Here is a 10770-nt window from a genome sequence, read left to right as displayed (position 1 = left end):
GAGTGACTGCTAGTGTGGATACAGAGTTTCATTTGGTGGTAACAAAAATGTTCCAAATTTAGATCGTGGAGGTTCCACAACTTTGTGAATATATTATAATCTCCTGAATTACACATTTAAAAAAATGAATTTAATGTTATGTAAATAACTCAATAAAGCTATTTTTAAAATCTCTCTTCAAGTGCTTAAAAAGAAAAAATTGATAACATTACATTAATTTTTACTAATATTGTCATTGGTAATAAAAGCCCAGGAGAAAATATGAACCAAAATTGGCAAAGACCATCATCTGACCTAGTAGTTGCATCCTTTTCAGCACCACAGACAGCTCCTTTGCAGATGCCATCCTTTAGACAAGGTAGCATACAAAAGGCAGCTACTGAGATTCTGCAGGTTTTCTAAGAGCAACATTTCTATTACACATTTCTTCTTTTCAGCACTGCCATATGTAATGGCATCCATGATTGCTTTTATGTGTACGTTTTGTGATATAGCATCAATCTGCTACACTACCCTATTAATCCATTTAACAAAATACATTGTTATATGCCAGATACTCTCTTAGACAAATCACTTACTCCATTACCTTCATTTCCTTATACAAAACTTGTGGATAATTCTACATGAGTGATAAACTAGGACACTATTTGTGAAATAATCCATATCACTTGTATTCATTTGAACACATTATCCCATTGCATTATTACAAAATTTATTTTATTCTGGAAGCACAGAATATCCTGTTACATTAGAAGCCCAGATGAGTGTCTTGGATATACTCAGGCTTAGGATTCATTCAGTTGGCCAGGCGCGGTGGCTCACGCCTATAATCCCAGCACTTTGGAAGGCTGAGGTGGGTGGATCACGAGGTCAAGAGACCGAGGCCATCCTGGTCAACAAGGTGAAGCCCCGTCTCTACTAAAAATACAAAAATTAGCTGGGTATGGTGGCACGCGCCTGTAGTCCCAGCTACTCGGGAGGCTAAGGCAGGAGAATTGCTTGAACCCAGGAGGCGGAGGTTGGGGTGAGCCGAGATCGCGCCATTGCACTCCAGCCTGGGTAACAAGAGCGAAACTCCGTGTCAAAAAAAAAAAAAAAAAAAGGATTCATTCAGTTAAGTTTTCATGGTAAGAATGGCCTTTTAAAAAAATAAATTTTATTGCACATATTTAAGGTGTACAACATGTTCCGAGATACATATAGTAAAATAGTACTATAGTCAAGCAAATTAACATATGAATCATCTCATATAGTTAACCCCACCCCACCCCTCATTTTTTCTGGCAAGAGTTCCTGAAATCTACACTTTAAGCAAAAATCCTGAATACAGTCTTATTAACTACAGTCCTGTTGTACATCCTAAAGATCAGCTACTTTGTAGCCTGTGACCTACATCTCCCCATTTGTACTCCACCACACCCTTGATAACTACCATTTTATTTACAGTGTAATTGACTTTTTTTAGATTTCACATATGAGATCATGCAGTATTTTTCTGTGTCTGGCTTATTTCACTTAGCATAATGTCCTCCAGATTCATTCATGTTGTGGCACATGCCAGGATTTCCTTTTTAAAGGCTGAATAATATTTCTCTCTCTCTCTCTCTCTCTCAAGATTTCCTTTTTAAAGGCTGAATAATATGCCTCTGTGTGTGTGTGTGTGTGTGTGTGTGTGTCTGTGTGTGTGATTTATCTGCTCACCTATCAATGAACACCTTGGTTGTTTCCATATCTTGGCTATTGTGACTAATGCAGCAATGAACTCCACAGTGCAGATACTTTTACTAGGTGGTGATTTCATCTTCTTTGGGTATATACCCAGAAGAGAAATTGTTGGGTTATATGATAGTTCTACTTTTAATTTAGGAAACTTCATACTATTTTCCACGGTCTCTTTACCAATGTACATTCCCACCAACATTGTACAAGAGGTCCCTTCTCTCTGTACTTTCTCTAACATTTATCACTTGCCTTTTTGATAATAGCCATCCTAACAAGCCTGAGGTGATATTTCATAGTGATTTGATTTGCATCTCCCTGATGATTAGTGATGCTGAGCACCTTTTCATATACCTGCTGTAGAGTGGCCTTCCTGAGCATGCTTCAGATGGGTGCAAATTCCCAAGACATAGCTATGGAGCTAGCCTGGAAATGGGCCCATTTCTAAGGATGATTAAAGAATTGCAAGCTATGTATCCCTAAATTCAGTCCAATGTTGAACTTCCACACAAAATTGCAGATACATGTCCCTACATATATTTCTATATGATCAGTCTTGTCATAACAGGATTTGCCTGTAAGGAGGATGTTAATTCTAACCCCACATAACACTGTTGTAAAATAATTCTGTAATACTTAACACTTTAAAACAAGAAATTGTATAGAAAAGTCCCAGAAATGTTTGAACAGTGAAATTGTGTCAAATCTTGTAACCTCTTTGATCCTCACATTCTCCTCTATATGACTGGGGAAGGCAGGTCGACAAGACAGTCTACAAAGATCTAACTCAATGTGTCTGGTTCAGTATTTTTTTTTTAACTCTCATTCCCTCTCAAATGGCTGAGCTTTACTTGTCATTTACCAATCTTGCTCATATTTAAATATCCAAAGAACTAGCACAGGATGCCCACTTCTGCCAAATTCCATACAGCCAGATGCTGCTTCTTCAGGAAGAAAAACAATAATTATTGATATTTAAAGGACACAGGGTGGAAGACACAAACTTGACCTCTCAATGTCCATTATTTCCTTTGCTGTGGCTTAAGAAAGAACATTGTGTAAGAGGTCAGAGCGCACTTCCGTGGGAGTCCTGGGCTTCAATATCACAAAACCTGTAAACAGTAGTAAGTAACACTTGTCTTCCTGAAGAAAGAAAGCACATCATTCTGTGAAGGCGCAAACAGGAGCCCTTAATATTTTGAAAGGCTGGAAGATGGATCTTGAGTCCAAATGTTTCAAAAAGCAAAAGCTTTCCATTTCCATTCCATACTAATTCTTTAATCCTTATCTTTTATTTCAGTGATGAATTTATTATTTTCTTAAACTCTAAGCTTATCTGAAAGATCGCTTTCTCCTTTTGCAGTGCACAGAATCTCAGCTGTCTGCACATCTTTCCTTTAATGATTTCCCCAATTTACCCATTTGCTATATCCTCTGAGGCTCAAACATACCTTTTCATCTCACATCACAGCAACATTTATTATATGTAGAACATCATCTTTCCCAATTTTACTAATGTATTAATATTTTTTTCTGGTTATTTTTAGGCCCACATCAGAAAACAATTTTTACTACACTTGATCTTAGCCAAAAGGCCGAGAAGCAATAACAATTTTTACTATAGGAACACTTGAGAGATGGAAAATGAGATTTGAATTTATTAAAAAATATACCTAATACCTAAAACTATATATAAGCCACCGATACAAACTGCTATATCAACTTCCTTCAAGATAAAAGCAAACCATAATGTGTCTATCACATTAGACTCAGGACCATAAATTCAATTCCCACAGATTCGTAGCATGAAAGCATTTGCAAGCCTCGCCTTCCTCAGTGCGGGCTCCAGACTCAGGAATGCAGTTGGATCATGTGCAGCAGGTAGACACTCATCTCTGTGCACATTTTTCTCTGCGGTTCCTGCTCTGCTTTCCAATATCGAGAAAGGTGTATCTTGACCACACCCAGATTTCTTTTTGGAAAATAACTTTCCCCCTCTGCAATCTTGATGGGACTCTACTTACAGGTAGCAGCCCTCCTGCTACTGAAACCCCAGGAGTCCTGTGCACCTCCCACTAGGTCCTGGTCTATCTAGAGAATGAACATGTGATGAGTCCAGCACTGTCTTCTAGAACTTTGACATCTGAGCAACTGTAAATTTGGAAGACTGGAATTCATTCCTGCCAGTGGCAGCAACCTACCCAGAATTCTCCAGCAATAGGCCATTACTGGAGTTGCTGCTGCTTCTCTGCTAGAGTTGCCTGAATTCAAAGGCTGGTCTTCCCAATAATTTCCTCTTTTTTTCAGCCAGTCAAAGTCAGTTCCTGCTGTTTGCAACCAAAGAGCCCTGACCAATTCATTTCTTACTTCCAGTGGAATCTCTTCCCATGTTTAATGACAATTTCCAATGGGAGCCAATACCATCTAAAATGCTAAAGCATTTTTTTTTTTTTTTTAAGACAGAGTCTTGCTCTGTCACCAGGCGTCAGGCTGGAGTGCAGTGGTGCGATCTTGGCTCACCGCAACCTCTGCCTCCTGGGTTCAAGCAATTCTCGGCCTCAGTCTCCCGAGTAGCTGGGACTACAGGTGCGCACCACCGCGCCCAGCTATTTTTTTTGTATTTTTAGTAGAGACGGGGTTTCACCATGTTGGCCAGGATGGTCTCGATCTCTTGACCTTGTGATCTGTCCGCCTCGGCCTCCCAAAGTGCTGGGATTACAGGCGTGAGCCACTGCGCCCAGCCGCTAAACCATTTTTAGCAGGCCAGAAACACTGTCTTAGGAGAATTATTACACAAAGAGCCTTTGCCTTCTCTCCACAAAACTAGAGATTCAAAGAACACTATAAAACACTACATAAAAGGAACTTGGGTCATAATTTTCTGTATCTTCAAACCTCATATTTTTAGTTTTAATAAAATGTAATGTTATTGAAACTATATTGAAGTCCTAGAATCAAAGAATAAAATTAGTCACAACCCGATCCTAAGTCAATTCAACAGCAATGTTTTCATATGTTCATGTCAACTTCTCGTCCTGGTCTATGTTCTGAATTCATTTTTAGTATTAACCGTATATTCACAGAGATATTATAGTTAACACTTTTGGTTAACATTTTGTCATGCATGTTTCCATTTTGCCAATCTCCTTTATTTTATCCTTCTCCTCCCTGTCCCACCACCCATAGATAATGCTAACGGTCCAATGTTTATCATTCTACACTTTCTCAATTCTCAAGCTATTGTGTATGTATGTATGTACATACGTATTTATATGTACACACATCATATATAGAGATATGTAGGTATGATGAGGTTTTAGTTGTTGCTTTCTAAACATTGAATTAAAATGGAATCATACTGTATACATAACTCTGCATGTTGCTTTTTTTACTTCACAATACATTGTAAAATTCTCTCCAGCCAGCTGGATCAAATTTATTCTTTCTAAATGGAGGATTTATACAATTTACACTTAATGATATGGTTGAGATTAAATCTACCATCTTACTATTTGTTCTCTATTCACCTCATCTGTTTGTGTTCATTTTTTCCCCTTATTTCCTGCTATTGGTTAACTGTATGTCTACATTTTAGTTTTCAGTGGTTGTGCCAATGTTTATAATACATATCCCTAACTTACCAAGCCCACTTTAAATAGTAATATTTGAATGTTATAATAACAGTAAACTTCCATTTTCTCTTTTCATCTTTTGTGCTATTGTTATCACATGTTCTACTTCAGCATAAGTAATGAACTCTACCATGCATTTATTAATTTGCTTTATATAATTACTTTTTTTTCCTTTTTCTTTTTTTTTTTTTTGAGATGGAGTTTCGCTCTTCTTGCCCAGGCTGGAGTGCAATGGCATGAGCTTGGCTCACCACAACCTCTGCCTCCTGGGTTCAAGCGATTCTCCTGCCTTAACCTCCCAAGTAGCTGGAATTACAGGCATGCACCACCTTGCCCGGCTAATTTTGTATTTTTAGTAGAGATGAGGTTTCTCCATATTGATCAGGCTGGTCTCAAACTCCTGACCTCTGGTGATCCACTGGCTTTGGCCTTCCAAAGTGCTGGGATTATAGGTGTGAGCCACCGTGCCTGGCCTTTTGTGTGTGTGTGTGTGATGGCTCTTCTTGCCCATGCTGGAGTGCAATGACATGATCTCGGCTCACTGCAACCTCCGCCTCCAGGGTTGAAGCGATTTTCATGCCTCAGCCTTCTAAGTAGCTGAGATTACAGGCATGTGCCACCACAGCCAGCTAATTCTTGTATTTTTGTTAGAGACAGGGTTTCACCATGTTGGACAGGCTGGTCTTGAACTCCTGACCTCAGGTGATCTACCTGCCTCAGCCTCCCAAAGTGGTGGGATTACAGGCGTGAGCCACCACACCCAGTCAATTACCTTTAAAATAAATCTTTAAATAAGAATGAAACACTTTTACACTGTTGGTGGGAGTGTAAATTAGTTCAATCACTGTGGAAGACAGTGTGGCAATTCTGCAAGGATCTAGAACTAGAAACTCCATTTGATTCAGCAATCCCATTATTGGGTATATACCCAAAGGATTATAAATAATTCTCTTATAAACACACATGCATACGTATCTTCATTGTGGCACTGTTTACAATAGCAAAGACTTTGAACCAGCCCAGATGGTCATCAATGATAGACTGGACAAAGAAAATGTGGCACATATACACCATGGAATACTATTCAGCCATAAAAAAAGGATGAGTTCATATCCTTTGTAGGGATATGGATGACTCTGGAAACCATCATTCTCAGCAAACTGACACAAGAACAGAAAACCAAACACCACATGTTCTCGCTCATAGGTGGGTGTTGAACAATGAGAACACATGAGCAGAGGGAGGGGAACATCATACACTGGGGTCTGTTGGGGGGTGGAGGGCTAGGGGAAGGGCAGCAGGGTGTGGGGAGGTTGGGGAGGGACAACATTGGGAGAAATGCCTGATGTAGGTGACGGAGGGATGGAGACAGCAAACCACCATGGTATGTGTGTACCTATGCAACAATCCTGCAAGATCTGCCCATGTACCCAGAAGTTAAAGTACAGTTATGTTTTTCCATCCCTTTGCATAGATCTGAGTTTCCATCTGATTTTATTTTTCTTCTGCCTAAAGAACTTTCCTTAACCTTACATATAGTGCAGATCTGGTGGTAACAAAGTCTCTCAGCTTTTGTCTTTAAAAGCTTTTGTTTTATTTATTTATTTATTATTATTATTACTCTTTTGAGACAGAGTCTCACTCTGTTGCCCAAACTGAGTGCAGTGGTGCAATCTGAGCTCACTGCAACCTCTGCCTCCTGGGTTCAAGCGATTCTTCTGCCTCAGCCTCCTGAGAAGCTGGGATTAACAACCATGCATCACCATGCCCAGCTAATTTTTGTATTTTCAGTACAGACGGGGTTTCACCATGTTGGCCAGGCTGGTCTCGAACTCCTGACCTCAGGTGATCCACCCACCTCGGACTCCCAAAGTGCTAGGATTACAAGCATGAGCCACCATGCCCAGCCTAAAAGCCTTTATTTTATCTTAAGGTGAAATTTTGTTTCAATAGATGAGGTCTCACTATGTTTCCCAGACTGAAGTGCAACGGCTATTCACAGGCACAGTCATAGCACACTATAACTTTAAACTTCCAGGCTTAAGTGATCCTCCTGCCTCAGCCGCCACCATGCCCAGCTTAGGGTAAAAATTTCAAAGGATGTTTTGCTAGATGTGGAATTCTACATTCACCAAAAAAAAAAAAAAAAAAAAAAAAAGTTTTATTCTGTAAAGGTGTCTGTCTCATTCTTATTTTTCTTATTTTTGATCTTCTGTATCTCATATGCCTTCTTTTTTCTTCTGGCTGACTTTAAGATTTTATCACTGTTTCTCGCCAATTTGGGTATGATGTGGTTCAAGGTGATCTTTTTTTTTTTTTTTTTTTGAGACGGAGTTTCGCTCTTGATACCCAGGCTGGAGCGCAATGGCGCGATCTCGGCTCACCGCAATCTCCGCCTCCTGGGTTCAGGCAATTCTCCTGCCTCAGCCTCCTGAGTAGCTGGGATTACAGGCACGCGCCACCGTGCCCAGCTAATTTTTTGTATTAGTAGAGACGGGGTTTCACCATGTTGACCAGGATGGTCTCGATCTCTTGACCTCGTGATCCACCCGCCTCGGCCTCCCAAAGTGCTGGGATTACAGGCTTGAGCCACCGCGCCCAGCCAAGGTGATCTTTTTGTGTGTTTATCCTACTTGGGTTTTATTAAGGTTCTTGGATCTGTAGGTTCATCATAGTTTTTTTTTTTTTTTTTTTTTTTTTTTTTTTTGAGACGGAGTTTCGCTCGTTACCCAGGCTGGAGTGCAATGGCGCGATCTCGGCTCACCGCAACCTCCGCCTCCTGGGTTCAGGCAATTCTCCTGCCTCAGCCTCCTGAGTAGCTGGGATTACAGGCACGCGCCACCGTGCCCAGCTAATTTTTTGTGTTAGTAGAGACGGGGTTTCACCATGTTGACCAGGATGGTCTCGATCTCTTGACCTCGTGATCCACCCGCCTCGGCCTCCCAAAGTGCTGGGATTACAGGCTTGAGCCACCGCGCCCGGCCTCATCATAGTTTTTATCAAATTGGAAATTTTTTCGGCAATTATTTCTTCAATATTTTTGTTTTTGTTTTTGAGACAGGGTCTCATCCTATCATGCGGACTGGAATGCAGTGATGCAATCATGGCCCACTGCAGCCTCAAACTCCAAGGCTCAAGCCATCCTTCTGCCTCAGCCTCCCGAGTAGCTGGGACTACAGGCATGTGCCATCATGACCAGCTAATTTTTTTTTTCAGTAGAGCCGTGATCTCAGTATGTTACCCAGGCTAGTCTCAAACTCCTGAGCTCAAGGTATACTCCCACCTCAGCTGCCCAAAGTTTTGGGATTACAGGCATGAGCCAAGGTGTCTGGCCTCCTTCCTGCCCCAGCCCCCCAAGCCAAACAAACACTTTACTGGGACTACAATTACATGAATAATTACTCCCAAGTCACTGAGGCCCCATTTTGTTCCATTGCTTTTCTGTTTCAGTTTGAATCATTTCTATTGCTACAACTTCAAGTTCATTAATCTTTTTCCACGTATAAGATGCAGTTAATTGCCGGGCACAGTGGCTCATGCCTATAATCTCAGCACTTTGGGAGGCTGAGGTGGGCAGATCACCTGAGGTTAGGAGTTTGAGACAAGCCTGACCAATATGGTGAAACCCCATCTTGGAAAAAAAAAAAAAAGATGCAGTTAATCTCATCTAATGTATTTTTCATTTCAAATACTGTATTTTTCATCTCTAAAATTTCCATTTGGTTTTTAAATATCTTCACTGTCTCTCCTGATTATAAAGATATTTAAACACATCGAGCATATATGTAATAGCCATTTCAAAGTCCTCGACTACTAATTCCATCATCTGCCATTGTTGGGTCTTTTTCTAGTGAATGTCTTTTTTTCACTCTTGGTTATGGGTCACATTTTCCTGCTTCTTGGCATGTCTCCTAATTTTTTATGGTGAACATTGAGTTCAGTATCTGAACTTTGCCATGTTCCCTTAAAGAACGGCTTTGTTAGAAGACAGTTAAGTTACTGGAAAATCAAGTTTGTCTGATCCTTTCATGGCTTCTTTTTAAACGTTTTGAGGGTAGGTTTGAAGAAGCTTCTATTCTGGGATACTTCAGCCTTACTACTAAGACAGGACCCTTCTGCGTCTTTTGAAAAGTCACTTTGGAAGCCAATTCTCTTGAAAGTATAATATGGAAGTTCCCTGGCTCAACCTTGACAAGATACTCATAAAATTCTACCTCCACTATGATAAACCTCAAAACCAAAGAGTTTTTGTAAAGGCCTGTGGAATATGAGATTGGCTGCAGTTACACAGAATGACCAAAAGTATGGTTAGATGAATGCTGAGAAATGGTTAGGATGCTCCTGTAAAGTAAAGTAGCTATCAGGGGGTCAATCATTAATCACAAAGTTTGTAATTTAGTATGATACTTGATTCCTTCTATATACAAGGATTTAACAGCCTTTTAGTCTGTCACATAGAATGATGATGGTCTTCCTGGTCCCTGTTGGGATACAATGATACCAAAGATCACATTAATCTAACTATGTATCTCCGTAGGACTATCAGTCTACACAGAGGAACTTTGGGAAAAGATGAACACTTCGTTAGAATTTTTAAGAGGTTGTCTCTCATCATTATGTGTCTTTGCTTACATTCCTGGACTTTATAAACCTCTGTAAGTGCATTAGGTAGAGAGGTCCCTTTCCAGTTCGTATTTGAAAATGCCTACTTTGTTTCATCCATCTGAAAATGTCTTTGATTACAACTTTTCATCACTGCCCCTTGTTTAACACAATAACTGACTTTGGAAGTCCCATTATCTACAGATAGCTTAGGAATAAAATAAGGAAATGGCTTTGGAACCATTTGAAATTACTTGACCATATTCATTTACTTCCCTTTTCCTGAGCTAGAGTAACTATGGGTACAGCACCAACAATATCTGTCCTATAAGGTACTTGCTCCTTCCCACAGAGTTATTTAATGTGGAGACTGAGGTTATTAAAATGAAACTGCATGTCCAACTGCTTTTGATACTGTCTTTCTATAGCATTGTTCAACACGATTACCCATTCCATTACGTGTTGCTGATCATTAGCTTGTAAGAAATATTTTCTCTTCTCTTTTCTTTTTTTTGGGGGGAGGGAGGGTGGAATTTTGCTCTTGTTGCCCAGGCTAGAGTGCAAATATGATCTCGGCTCCCTGCAAACTCTGCCTCCCAGGTTCAAGCAATTCTCCTGCCTCAGCCTCCAGAGTAGCTTGGACTACAGGTGTGTGCCACCACACCCAGCTAATTTTTGTATTTTTAGTAGAGACGGGGTTTCACCATGTTGGCCAGGCTGGTCTCGATCTACTGACCTCGTGATCCACCTGCCTTGGTCTCCCAAAGTGCTGGGATTACAGGCGTGAGCCACTATGCCCGGCCATATTTTCTCTTTT

Source organism: Aotus nancymaae, unplaced genomic scaffold (genome assembly GCF_030222135.1).
Source record: "Aotus nancymaae isolate 86718 unplaced genomic scaffold, 86718_ANA_hifiasm-v0.15.2.pri h1tg000014l, whole genome shotgun sequence".
In the NCBI taxonomy this organism is placed as follows: Eukaryota; Metazoa; Chordata; class Mammalia; order Primates; family Aotidae; genus Aotus; species Aotus nancymaae.
This window is presented reverse-complemented; position numbering follows the sequence as displayed.